This window comes from Loxodonta africana, chromosome 10 (assembly GCF_030014295.1).
Source record: "Loxodonta africana isolate mLoxAfr1 chromosome 10, mLoxAfr1.hap2, whole genome shotgun sequence".
Taxonomy (NCBI): Eukaryota; Metazoa; Chordata; class Mammalia; order Proboscidea; family Elephantidae; genus Loxodonta; species Loxodonta africana.
The window spans coordinates 40,237,103-40,251,895 of record NC_087351.1 but is presented as its reverse complement, the minus strand read 5'-3'; the positions used below and the strand labels follow the sequence as shown (position 1 = coordinate 40,251,895).

The 14,793-nt window shown below is 37.1% G+C and overlaps 1 pseudogene; it reads left to right on the top strand.

Moving 5' to 3' along the window:
- Positions 1–8,853: 8,853 nt before the first annotated feature.
- On the top strand, positions 8,854–10,817 carry LOC135232488 (tigger transposable element-derived protein 1-like; annotated as a pseudogene).
- The last annotated feature ends 3,976 nt before the right edge of the window (positions 10,818–14,793 follow it).

The following is a 14,793-nucleotide window of genomic DNA, read 5'->3' as shown; positions in this document are numbered from 1 at the left end:
TTTCTTCCTCTCCTTTTAGCTGTTGCTATGAACTGCACTTCTCCTCCCCCCTCCAGCTAAAATAGATAATAGTTGATTTGAACTAAGCATACGGAAAATAAGACCTTTATCTAGTATCCTATATTGGTTCCCACAAAGAATGAAATGAGCTAACCAGCTTCACAATGATAGAAGACTCTTGAATAAAGGAAGCAGCATGTACAGCTGTAGCTAATTACAAACTTGGGCTTCCCTTTTGTTAACAGCAGACTAATGTTTGCATACAAAGCATTTGTTGTAAATAAATAGCTTTAATAAGTGAGGAAAAAGACAGTAAGCAATACAATGCCAGGGGTAATTACAGCTTTGTTTGCAAAAGCCATAGATGCAATATATAATTATGTTAATATGAAAAATGGAGATTATTTCATATTTAAGTTCTTTATTAGGAATAATTATAACAGTTGAATATTCTAGTATTTGAATAGTTGTCTCTACTATACTACTTTATACAGCATAGTACTCTATGTAACACATAAGGATACAAAATAATACAGCTTCAATAAATAAATCCTTATCTACTAAATAAGAGATTTGAAAGCACATGTGACTGTATATGCGGGCTTTCTCCTGGTAACAATTTACCAACTCAGGAAAGGATGGCACTGAGAGTCTACTGAAAGGTGACACAGTTCATCTCAAGTAAGACAACACACAAACCATCACCTCTATACCACTCCCCCTACCCCACAAAAATACCAACACTTTTTATTCTGCCATGAAAACAGCACTATAGAGGAATTCCATTACATTACAAGAGTAATAGGGAAACCGAAAACAACCACGATCTTTAAGGATCCATAGAAAGGGATTCTATAATTTTACAAATTAGATTTTGTCCTGAGAGTCAAACAAGAATAACTAAAAAAAAAAACAAAAACAAAAACTATAGACGACAATTAAATGTCAACCACCATGTAATAGTAATCACAAATTAATTTGACATAATAAGCCTTCTACAATAATAAGCCTTGAAGAGGGAGCAATTGAACCATTTAGTCCCATTTTTATGCATGTTAATTTTGGGAGTTGGCAAAAACAAGAATGATGCTGGAATTCTTAAATCAATAATAGTCATTGAATGGTTGCTGATTGTAAGATTCTGTGTTAAGCTGTGTTAAGTAAAGAAACAAAAACGAAACGCTAAGATTCTGTCTTCATGGAGAATGTACAGGTAAAACACAGACAGGTAAAAAAAAAACTAAAATTCTTAGTACAAAACCTAAGATTAATATTAAAGGAAAAAAATTGTAAAGGGAGATTACTTAAAATGACAACAGATAGTCTGGAGCTATCTTACTTTGTAAGGTATAACCAGTTTAAAGGTAGTTTTGGTGAGCAACATCTGCTATTTTCTCCTAATTTCCCAGTAATTTTTTTAAAAACTTGTAGAAAAATAATTAAATTTTAAAATACTGAAATTGAGTATTGACATCAATCTATTGCCAGGTTCTGTTATTGCTCTTTGTTGGGTAAAAGCTCAGTGAAATAGGAATGAGAAAAAAATCACACATTTGTTGAACTTGCTTAAAAATACAGAGGCAAAGGGAAGGGGTTATCTACTGATAAAAATAACTGAAGCGTATTTAAAATTAGATCTGAAATAAAATAACAAAAACATGCCTTCAAAACACAACAATAATAATAAAAAATCTGGATAGCAAAGGGCAGAAAATTTGTACTCAGGGAAAAAAAGAATCTTGTTCAATTAGACTGATTGTTTGCCTTAATTTTTAATGAGGAAGATGGTATAGAAAAATCTGAATTCAAAAATAACCTTCAGGGGGCAGAGCCAAGATGGCCAACTAGGTAGAAACTACCTCGGATCCCTCTTGCAACAAAGACTCAGAAAAACAAGTGAATTGATCACATACATGACAATCTACAAACCCTGATCATCAAACACAGATCTAAAGAGTTGACCTGAGTGACAGAGACTCAGCCAGCACAAGCAGGCTGCACACTGACACGGTTAATGAGAGAACAAGCAACCACGGGGAAGCAGCGACTGTTTTCGGAGCCTGGAGCCAGCATCCCAGTCTGAAAACCTTGCACCGGGCTTTGGACTGGGCGCAGGGTAGCTGAGCATGGCATCCTGAGATGGTGCAAACATGGAATGCAGCCCTAGCCCCCAGAAGTGACCTCGGGGGAAGCCCAGCCAGTGCATGCAGGCAGCGCAGTGACTGACAAGAGAAGGAGTCACTGGGAGGCAGCGACTGGTTTTGGAGCCTGGAGTGTGGCGTCCCAGCCAGGGAACCTTGGCACTGGGCTTTGGACTGGGAGCGGAGGAAATGACCGCGGCTTCTTTTTTCTGAGATAGCGCAAGCACAGGACTCTGGCCTGACCCTCAGGGGTTAATCTCGACCCAGCCAACAGCACACAGGCTACACGCCCCTCAGGAATCTCAGATAAAACAGTCATCACCAAGTAAGATAAGTAACTTTGTCTATATTCCTGGGTGCTACTCTCTCCTATCTGATCCCTCCCCTCCCCTTCCCAGGTGGCTTCATTAAAACTGGAATTTCCTGGGCCAGAGAGTGAAGTGCTCTGTGGTTTTTTTTTTTGGTCTTTTCCTAACCCATTCTCCAGGCCTGAGAGAAGCAGCTACAAAAAACCCAGGGACCAAAAATCCTTCCCTGACTTCCTGAAGTTGGACTAAAAATACAGAACCAGTCCAGCCAAGCATATGAGATCCACAGTCTTGGGCTTTCATCCCTACAGGCAACAAGGTGGCTGTTATAATGCAAAAGCAATTCTGATAGGGATCTGACTGTAATTGTTTTAGCAGATTACTGGAAAGACAAGTTTCCCAGGTCTGAAATCTCTACCTATTAAACAGAGCTCTCACTGACCCACAACGGGAACTGAGGGCTGAAGTGCCACCCAAACCACCTAGCCTCTTGCCATAGGGGTCTGAGGATAATGATACCTACCAATCTGTAGAGGTACATGCATTGGGTGCCTAAGGTACAGCTGCAGAGCCCACCCACCAAAGTGCTTTAGGAATAGAGACAGATCTACCTCACTGGCACTTGGGGGAAGCCTGTCAGCATCCTGCCCCCCTGGACTGTGACCCCCTGCCTCTACTAGAATCTGGTGCACACAACTATCACCACTACTCCTCTAAGTGAATAGGTGACAGTCTACACCACACACTTGGTGAACGAAAATCAGATTCTACTCAAGAATAGTGAATAGACTCTTAGGCTTATATATCTGGTAACAGCCCAAAACAGCTGATAATAGGACATAAGTGATTCAAAGGCTACAATAATCAAGACAGCACAATCTAGTAGCCCATCTATGTATATTGAAAGAAAACAAAACAAGATAAGACTCAGTGAGCAAATATAAAATAAATCATTACAATATCTTAGAGATGGCTCAGAGATAGCAGTCGATATCAAACCACATAAAGAAGCAGACCATGAATGCTTCTACAACTCCCCAAACTAAAGAATCAAAATCTTTCCCAATGAAGATACAATCCTGGAATTGCCAGATACAGAATATAAAAAACTAATTTACAGAATGCTTCAAGACATCAGGGATGACCTCAAAAATGAAATAAGGCAAACTACAGAAAAAGCTAAGGAACACACTGATAGCAGTTGAAGAAATCAAAAAGATTATTCAAGAACATAGTGGAAAAATTAATAAGTTGCAAGAATCCATAGAGAGACAGCATTCAGAAATCCAAAAGATTAACAGTAAAATTACAGAATGAGACAACACAATAGGAAGTCAGAGGAGCAGACTCGAGCAGTTGGAATGCGGTGGGGGGGGGGGGAGTTGGAGGATAAGGCAATTGACACCAATATAGTTGAAGAAAAATCAGATAAAAGAATTTAAAAAAATGAAGAAACCCTAAGAATCATGTGGGACTCTATCAAGAAGAATAACTTGCGTGTGATTGGAGTCCCAGAACAAGGAGAGATAACAGAAAACACAGAGAGAATAGTTGAAGATCTGTTGGCCGAAAACTTCCCTGACATCATGAAAGATGAAAGGATCCCTATCCAAAATGCTCATTGAACCCCATATAAGATTGATCCAAAAAGAAAATCACCAAGACATATTATCATCAAACTTGCCAAAATCAAAGATAAAGAGAAAATTTTAAAAGCAGCCAGGGATAAAAGAAAGGTCTCCTACAAAGGAGGATCAATAAGAATAAGTTCAGACTACTCAGCAGAAACCATGCAGTCAAGAAGGCAATGGGATGACAAATTAGTATATGGACAGTCTGCTCCAGACCTAATTAGTGAACTAAATGAACACACATTATTCCAACTGTATGATGTCTTTATAAAAGTTTTAAAGAAATTCTCTTGGTTGACAGTGTCAAATTATTATTTAAAATTGCAAATGTGCACTGGGCTACAAGCTACAAATTTAAAGTTTCTAGATAAAATACAGAATTCTAGCTTCAGATTTTAGTTGTTAGATTTTAATTTAAGAGAGCACTTAAAAAAAAAGTTAGCATAAGTATATCCATGTAACATTGGGGACACACTTATACTACAAAATATTCATTGTTTAGCTGAAATTAAAATTTAACTAGATGTCCTGTATTTTTTTTTTTTTTAAATCTGGCAACCCTACACTTTGCCAATCTTCTACAATAATAACCCTTGAAGAGGGTGCAATTGAACCATTTAGTCCCATTTGTATGCATATTAATTTTTGGAATTGGCAAAAACAAGAATGATGCTGGAATTCTTAAATCAATAATCATTTTTGAATGGTTGCTGATTGTAAGATTCTGTGTTAAGCTGTGTTAACTGAAGAAACAAAAACAAAACATTAAAATTCTGTCTTCTTGGAGAATGTACAGGTAAAACACACCCAGGTGAGTAAATCAGGTCTGACTTTTTTTTTCTTTCTTTTTTCAGTTCGATGTAAAATTACATATAAACAGGCAACTACATTTGATTGATATAGACTTTCGGGATATCTTTGATTAATGATCGCAACAAAATTATTTAAATAAAAATAGCTGTCAGAAGTAAGGAGAGGATATCTTACAAAGAGGAATCAAATAGAAAAGAGGAACAGGAACTTCTCTGGCAGGAGTAGCATAAGTATAAACAAAAAAAATTCGCTAGAGATAAGGATTGGGCCAGTTTCATTTAGCATTTATATGTACTACCTGCTGGAGAAAATGCACAATAATTTCCTAACTTTGACTGAAATGCCAAGCTGATGAGGAGAAACACAGGAAATTTTAAGGAGGCTGTGAGAGTGGTCAAACACGTGATAAAGGAATTTCAGAATTAGACATTTCAATGCAATGCCTTATAGGAAAACAGACCATATAAGTCGATGGTCTCCAAATGATTCATATTGCTGCCCTGAAAAATGTCGGCCCTCTATGCTGCTATGAACAGAAGCACCCAACACAATTCTGAGTAACATTAGAAAAATTATTGTAGAGAAAATTTAAAACGTTCTTCTACACTCATATTTTTTCTCAGCACATTTAGACCTGAATTTTGATTCAGACAAATGCATCTGAAGAAAAATTTAATAAAATTGGAGATGGTCCAAGAAATCAGAGCTGATCCAAGAAAAGGTTGCTGAAAAGACCAACGTTTTAAATAATTTTCTGTATGAGAATTGTCTTCTGGATCTGTAATGACAAGTGCTAAACCTTGCAATCACTTCTCAGAAACAAACAAAAAATAGATTTGGAAGTACAAAAAAAAAAAAAAAAAAAAAAAACTGTTACTGATATTTTCCAACTGTACAGAAGAAAAGTGAGTGGCTTAAAAAAAAAAAAAATCTTACCTTTCTGAGAGGAGAAAAGTTTAAACGGATGTTGGAGAGTGATTGATGAAATGGGATAGTGACCCACAGGCTGATGGATTGGGAGGGAAGCAGAGTAATAAGAATTCTTAGACATGCCTCCTTAAACACAGGAGTCAGCATTTCTATATAGCAGCAGTAGAGTGCTGGGTCAAAGAATATGTGTATTTTCAATCTTATTAAATATTATCCAATTATTTCTCCAAAATGGTGGTACTAAATTGTACAATAGTGATTCAAAGTTCATATCTTTGGGATAAGACTTGGGATTGCCTGTTTGATGTGTTAAAAATGCCTCTCATTATGAATATAATCTACATTTCCCCAATTAATAGTGAACTAAACTTTATGTCACATATATTATTGGCAATTCAGGTTTCATATCATTTGCCATTTGATCTACTGGATCGTATCAATGCTTAATATATTCTGGATGTTACTAATGTGTGAAGTATGTATGTACTTCTAAATCTTCCATTTCTCTTAAAAATTTCTTTTGTTGGATTGAAAATTTTAATTTATTAGAATCAAACTTACGTAATTATTGCTTATCCCTCCTTTTTTTAATATAATGGGTTTCCAGAGCAGTTTTAGGTTTACAGAAAGATTGTACAGAAAGTACAGAATTCCCACATACCTCTGCTCTCCTGTGCTCACTGTTTCTCCTATTATTAATATCTTGCATTAGTGTGGTACATTTGCTACAGCTGGTGAGCAAATATTGATAAATTATTAATTAAAGTTCACAGTTTACATTAGGCTTCACTCTTTTCGTACAGTCCTATGGGTTTTGGCAAATGCGTAATGCCATGTGTCCACCAATACATCTGACCAAGTTAGCTAAATCTTCTTAATAGATTTTATGTTTTAATATTATCATTTTTTAAACATAAAACTGCTTTTGTACCTTAAAGGCTGCAATGTTATCTGTGAATGTAATTGTAACAGTAGGCTTTCTTCTTAGTGTTAGTCTCATATCTCTTTTACATGATATATAGCTAGATTTTTCCCCAACAAAATCCCTTTCTATGGCTTTACATTCTAAAGGTAACATGTATAAATAATAATTCACTCTGAAAATATGTGACCTTTAAGACGTCAGCTTATTTCACAAGGGTGCTAAGACCATCCAATGGGGAAATAATAGTCTCAAAAGGCATAAGAAACTAAATATAAATGGTAAAAACCATAAAATCCTTATAAACAAACATAGGAGTAAATCTGTGTTACCTCATATTAGGCAATAGATTCTTAGGTATGACACCAAAAGCATGAACTGTTGTTGTTAGGTGCCATTGAGTTGAATCTGACTCATAGTGACTGCTCAACAGAATGCAACATCGCAGGGACTTGCACCATCCTCACGATCACTGCTATGCTATGTTTGTCCCGTTGTTGCAGTCATTGTGTCAATCCATATTGTTGAGGGTCTTCCTCTTTTTCAGTGACCCTCCACTTTACCAAACATCATGTTCTTTTCCAGGTATTGATCCCTTATGATAACACGTCCAAAGTAAGTGAGACAAAGTCTTGCCGTCCTTGCTTTTAAGGAACATTCTGGCTGTACTACTTCCAAAACAGATTTGTTCATTCTTCTGGCAGTCCATGGTATATTCAATATTCTTTGCCAGCTCCATAATTCAAAGCATGAGCAGCTACAGAAAAAAAAAAAATTGATACATTGAACTTCATCAAAAATTTCTATGCTTCAAAGGACTCTATCAAGAAAGTGAAAAGATAACCCATAGAATGGAAAAACATACTGATTTAGGACACTGCCTCTGAGGTTATCATTGCAATTGTTTTTTTCTCTCTGTAATTATTATCATGGTTATTATTCTATAACTCACTTTCCACCTAATAATAAAAAGTACAATAGCTCCTTCTCTTAGGCGTCCCCTACTTGTAGGTAGAAGAGGCCTATGTTCAAAGAAGCACTTTGAAATGTGAATATTTGTATGAAATGGAAATATGTAGAATTGGATGAAAAAAGACAAAAAAGAACTAATTTGAACCTGATGTTTTCACTGAACCCAAAGTTTTCAACTTAGCATAGTTAAATGAACAAATTGCATAGGAAGAACCCAACTGCTTGAACGTAAGGCATCTCTTATAAATATGATGCGCTAGCGGCAGATATTAGCAAATGCTTAAAAGCTAGCTGATGCAGAAAACAATCATTGTAAGAAACCAAAATTAATCAATATTTAAAATCTATATGAAATAGTATCTAAGATTCGATATAAAAAAAACTAAAACAGTATTTGGTCTAAGTTGCACGTCAGCAAATACCCCCACTAGGAATTTACATAGAAATGGGATTATTTTACTAGAAAGAAAAATAATAAGAACAAAATTCAGCGTTCTTAAAATTTCAGTTGATACTATTGACTTCAGTTTTCCACACTTTCTCGGCAGTTTAATCTAATGGGTCAATTCTTAAATACGAAAACTAAGAACAATTTCACATGAATTTCTCTATTTATTATCCTAAACAATGATATTTCCAAAAAAGTAACATTTTGGAAGGAATAATTATTGATACCAATTTTACTTACTACTGTGTTTACTTTTTGATTTTCAAATTTGAGGAATTGAATATATATAATTAAAATGAAGTATTTTTAAAAAAGGTAAATCTTGATATCGGAAATATCATTAAAGAGCAAATGAAATTCTTTTTCTTTTGGTTTAACATAACGACTTGAAATGACAGAAAGCTCAGTGTTTCCTTGAAAAGTCCTTCTGCTACATTTTTCCTATCAACACTGTACAGGCATACCTCATTTTATTGTGTCTCACTTCACTGTATTTCAGAGATATCACGCTTTTTAAAATTGAAGGTTTGTGGCAACCCTGCATCCAACAAGTCTACTGGCACCATTTTTCCAACAGCATGCGCTCACTTCTTGTCTCTGTGTCACATTTCGGTAATTTTCACAATATTTCAAGCTTTTCCATGACTATTACATCTGTTATGGTGATCTGAGATCAGTGATCTTTGATGTTACTATTGTAGTTGTTTTGGAGCGCCACGAACTGTTCCCATATGACAGGGTGAACTTAATAAATGCTGTGTGTGTTCTGCCTGCAACACTGACCAGCTGTTCCTCCATCTCTCTCCCTCTCCTCGGGCATCCCTATTCCCTGAGACATGACAATATTGAAATTAGGCCAATTAATAACCTTACAATGGCCTCTAACTGTTAAAGTGAAAGGAAGAGTAGCATGCCTCTTACTTTAAATCCAAAGCTAGAAAAGATTAAGCGTAGTGAGGAAGACTTGTCAAAAGATGAAATAGGCCAAAAGCTAGGTCTCTGGCGGCAAACAGCCAAGCTGTGAATGTGAAAGAAAAGTTCTTGAAGGAAGTTAAAAGTGCTACTGCAGTGAACGCACGAACGATAAGAAAGCGAAACAGCATCTTTGCTGATATGGAGAAAGTTTTAGTGGTCTGGATAGAAGATCAAACCAGCTACAATATTCCCTTAAGTCAAATCTTAATCCAGAGCAAGGCCCTAACTCTCTTCAATTCTATGAAGCCTGAGGGAGGCGAGGAAGCTGCAAAAGAAAAATCTGAAGCTAGCAGAGGTTGGTTCATGAGGTTTAAGGAAAGAAGCCATCTCCATAACATAAAAGTGCACGATAAAGGAGAAAGGGCTGATGTAGAAGCTGCAACGTTATCCAGAAGAGCTAGTTAAGATAATTGACGAAGATGGCTACACTAAACAACAGATTTTCAGTGTAGACAAAAGAGCCTTACATTGGAAGAAGATGCCATCTAGTAGTTTCATAGCTAGAGAGAAGAAGTCAATGCCTCCCTGGCTTCAAAGCTTCAAAGAACAGGCAGACTCTTTTGTTATGGGCTACTGCAGCTGGTGACTGTAAGTTGAAGCCAATGCTCATTTACCATTCTGAAAATCCTATGGCCCTTAAGAATTATGCCAAACCTGCTCTGCCTGTGCTCTATAAATGGAGCAACAAAGCCAGAATGACAGCACATCTGTTTACAACATGGCTTAGTGAATATTTTAAGCCCACTGTTGAGACCTACTGCTCAGAAAAAAAGATTTCTTTCAAAATATTACTGCTCATTCATAATGTACCTGGTCACCCAAGAGCTCTGATGGTGATATACAAGGAGATTAATGTTGTTTTCATGCCTGCCAACACAACAGCCATTCTGCAGCCATGGACCAAAGAGTAACTTCAACTTTTAATTCTTATTATTTAAGAAATACATTTTATAAGGTTATAGCTGCCATAGATAGTGATTCCTCTGATGGATATGGACAAAGTAAATTGAAAACCTTCTGAAAGGATTCACCATTCTAGATACCATTAAGAATATTCGTGATTCATGGGATGAGGTCAAAATATCAACATTGACAGAAATTTGGGAGAAATTGATTCCAACCCTCATGGATGACTTTCAGGGGTTCAAGGCTTCAGTGGAGAAAGTAACTGTAGAAGTGGCAAAAATAGCAAGAGAACTAGAATTCGAAGTAGAACCTGAAGATGTGACCAAATTGCTATATCTCATGGTAAAACTTTAACTGATGAGAAGTTGTTTTTTATGAATGAGCAAAGAAAGTGATTTCTTGAGATGGAATCTACTCCTGATGAAGATTCTGTGAACATGTTTGAAATGATAACAAAGGATTTAGAATATGACATAAACTTAGCCTATAAGGAGCAGCAGGGTTTGAGAGGATTGACTCCAATTTTGAAAGACGTTCTACTGTGGGTAAAAAGCAGTAAAAAACAGCATTGCATGCTACAAAGAAATCTTTCTTGAAAGGAGAACTCAATTGATTCAACAAACTTCATTGTTGTCTTATTTTAAGAAATTGCCACAGCCACCCCAACTTTCAGCAGCCACCACCTTGATCAGTCAGCAGCCATCAACATCGAGACAACACCCTCCACCAGCAAAAGGGTTATGACTACTTGAAGGTTCAGATGATGGTTAGCATTTTTTAGCAAGGAAGTATTTTTTAATTAAGGTCTGTACATTTTTTTTTTAGGTATAATGCTATTGCAAACTTAATAGACTATAGTGTAAACACAAATTTTATATGCATTGGGAAACCAAAAAAAATCATGTGACTCATTTTATTGTGATATTTGCTTTATTGAGTTGGTCTGGATCTGAACTCACAATATCTCTGAGGAATGCCTCTGTTATAAAATGTCTGTGGTATGAAAAGCAATTTTTTTTTTAATTGTGCTTTAGATGAAGTTTTACAGAGGAAATTAGTTTCTCATTAAACAATTAATACACATGTTCTTTTGTGACATTGGTTGCCAATCTTACGGCATGTCAGCACTCTCCCCTTCACGAACTTGGGTTTCCCATTACCAGCTTTCCTGTCCTCTCCTGTCTTCTTGTACTTGCCCCTGAGCTGGTGTGCCCATTTAGTGTCATTTTGTTTTATGGGCCGGTCTAATCTTTGGCTGAAGGGTGAACCTCAGGAGTGACTTCAGCACTGAGTTAAAAGAGTCTCTGGGGACCATACTCTCAGGGTTTCCCCAGTCTCTGTCAGACTAGTAAGTCTGGTCCATTTTTTGTGAGTTAGATTTTTTTTTTCTAATATTTTCTCCAGCTCCATCCAGTACCCTCTATTGTGATTCCTGTCAGAACAGTCAGTGGTGGTAGCTGGGCACCATTTAGTTGTGCTGGACTCAATCTGGTGGAGGCTGTAGTACTTGTGGTCCATTAGTCATTTGGATTAGTCTTTCTCTTGTGTCTTTGGTTTTCTTCATTCTCCCATGCTCCAGATGGGGTGAGATCAGTGGAGTATCTTAGATGGCTGCTCAGAAGCTTTTAAGACCCCAGACTTTACTCACCAATGTAGGATGTAGAACATTTTCATTATAAACTATGTTATGCCAATTGAGCTAGATGTCCCCTGATGAAAAGCAAAGTTTTATTTATAAGATAATGAAAATTTAAGAAAGGTTCACTTTAGGTCTTTTCTGAAGAAAGCAGAGAAAAAAATGTAAAAATTATTAGTCTGAATGCAAAATACTTGGAACGAATGTGCAGCCAAGTAATTAGAGACGGGATTTGAATAGTTGGTCTGCTTAAAGCTAGGCAAGACATATCTGTTTTTGAAAATTTCATTTTAGATATGAAGCTATCTATTGGAAGCTAATTCTCCCTTGGTAGCAAAAATTTTCCAATGCAAACAATCTCTTGAATACTAAGAGATTCAGCTCTAGCAGGTAATAAAAATTTACTATGACAGCTCCTGCCTCATATTGGCAATAAGCCCATAACCCACTGAAACCAAACCCACTGCCATCGAGTCGATTACGACTCATAGCCCATAGGATAAAGTAAGCTATACATATGAAAAGATACAGTCCTTTATCTTCTCTAAAGATAGTAGGTTATAGGGAAAGAGTACTGATGTGAATAAAAGAGGGAGGGAAGAAAGCCAAGCATCAGACACACACACATACACACACACACACATAAAAAAGAGCATAAGGAGAATTTAATATAGATCTTTAATTGAAATAAAATGTTTTTTAAGACATCAGACTCATAAGTTAGGTATAATTTAAAATTCCTCTATGTGTTTCATCAATGGGTAGATAATCATTGGAATTACATTTTGATCATTCTTACTGGTTTTGAAAGCTACTAAGGTTTTAGGAAACCATGCAGTATAGAATTATAGCAATAAAGGCTTCACTTGATAAAATTCTTGTATCCTCTCTAAATACAATTCATTTTGGCATTGGTGAAGATGGCAGTTAATTAAATACAATGATTTACACAAAGTTTCTGGTACAAAGTCTTGGCAATAAATAAAGATTGTTATTATTTGTCCTGGATTGAATTGTGCCCCGCCCCCCCCCCGCAACCTGTCAATTTGGCTAAGTCACAATTCCCAGTATTGTATGATTGCCTACCATTTTGTCATCTGATGTGATTTCTCTATATGTTGTAAATGTTATCACTATGATGTAACAAGATGGATTAGTGGAAGTTATACTGATGAGATCTACAAGATCAGATAGTATCCTAAACCATTTTTTTTTGAGATATAAAAGAGAGAAGCAAGCAGAGAGACAGGACAACATCATACCACCAAGAAAGCAGCACCGGGAGAAAGGTGTGTCCTCTGGAGTTAAGGTTCCTGTGCAGAGAATCTCCCAGACAAAGAGAAGGCTGATGCATCACAAGGACCTTCCTCCAGGGCTGACAGAGAAAGAAAGCCTTCCCCTGGAGCCGGTACCCTGAATTCAGACTTCTAGCCTACTGGACTGTGAGAGAATAAACTTCTCTTTGTTAAAGCCATCTACTTGTGATATTTCTGTTAGAGCAGTGCTAGGTAACTAAGACATTATGCTGTTAAAAAGGATGTAGCCAATACTAAACCACATTATCAAGTATAGTAATAAGGAGATGATTGTAATCTCCACATTGGAGTTGGAGCAAGTTTTAAAATGACTACTTTCAAGCTCAGCAAATGGTTTGATCTTTAATTAAAGCTAAGTTTTCCTAAGATTAGACCATTTGATAAACTGAAGTTTGAGGTGCGCTCCTCAACACTACCATGAATAGTTGTAGTCTTATATCCTGATGTGTTTCACCTGCCTCACCTTACAAGAAGAGCTGAAGACAGCCAGTTTGATTGCAATTGCACATGTTCCAGGAATCCAGTTCTGGTGTAGATGATTGTGATTCACAGATGTGATATCTTGTCAAAAAGATCAATAAGATATATTCACTAGGAAATCCATAAAAGAGAATGTGGATGGTCAATGATCTGTTTTACCCATAGATTCAAGAATGAGTAGGAACCCCCACCAAGGAAAGCAACGTTGTCCAATTGCCGCCGTGGAGACTGTGACATAAATGGTCCACTTACCAACTGGGCCAGTGGGATGTCACCATCTTGATTAGTTGTCAATGAGTTTCTTCAAGGTTCAATTGTTAGAGGAAGACATTAAAGCAGCTGTCCTGTGATCCATTTCTTCCCCAACTGCTGGAGTGAGGAGTTGGGAGAGGGTGTATTCTGAGGGAAAAGGAAAGAAGGCAGCTGTCCAGGTCTCTTATGTTTGTAAATATGAAAACTGGGCCTCTGGGCAAATAGACTAATGAAATTTGCCTGGAGTGGAGTCCTTATCTACGCAATGCTTTGAGCAGAAGGTGCTAGATTTAGGATTGCTTAAGGAAAACCTGATGGCGTAGTGGTTAAGTGCTATGGCTGCTTACCAAAAGGTTGGCAGTTTGAATCTGCCAAGTGCACCTTGGAAACTCTATGGGGCAGTTCTACTCTGTCCTATAGTTTCGCTATGAATTGGAATCACCTCGATGGCACTGGGTTTTGGTTTATCATAAACAAACCTACAATATACGGATTTTTGAGGCATGGCTCACAATTAAATCACTGGACCATGAAATGGCGTTATTTCATGACTTAAATGGTCTCTGCTGTCTGAGGGGACTCATGGACCTCTCTTAGAGAACTCATCTGTTGTTCTGGGCCTGGAAGTGCGTGTGATGGCCTGTGATGGCCTATGCACCAAGAAAGAACTTGGTAGCCACATGGGAGTTCCCAGACCTCTCCCTGCCTAACTCAGGCCTCTTGAATGCCTATGTCTTTTAAATTACTAGCAAATCTTGATACTGTGAAAATTCTGTGATCTATGTGTGTCTGATTTGACAATCTGGTCTTCTATGTTAGCTCAACTGCCAAAAGTGGGATGATTAGGAGCAAAATATATTTTTATTCATGGAACACTAGGTTTAACAATAGAGTTTAATCTAGACAGTAGCCAAAAGGTTGGTGGGTTTGAACCCACCCGGAGTCAACTTGGAACACAGGCCTGGCCATCCACCTCCAAAAGATCACAGCCTTGAAAACCCTGTGGGGCAATTCTACTCTGCACATGTGGTGTCGCCATGAGTCAAAATCAACTCATGGTAAC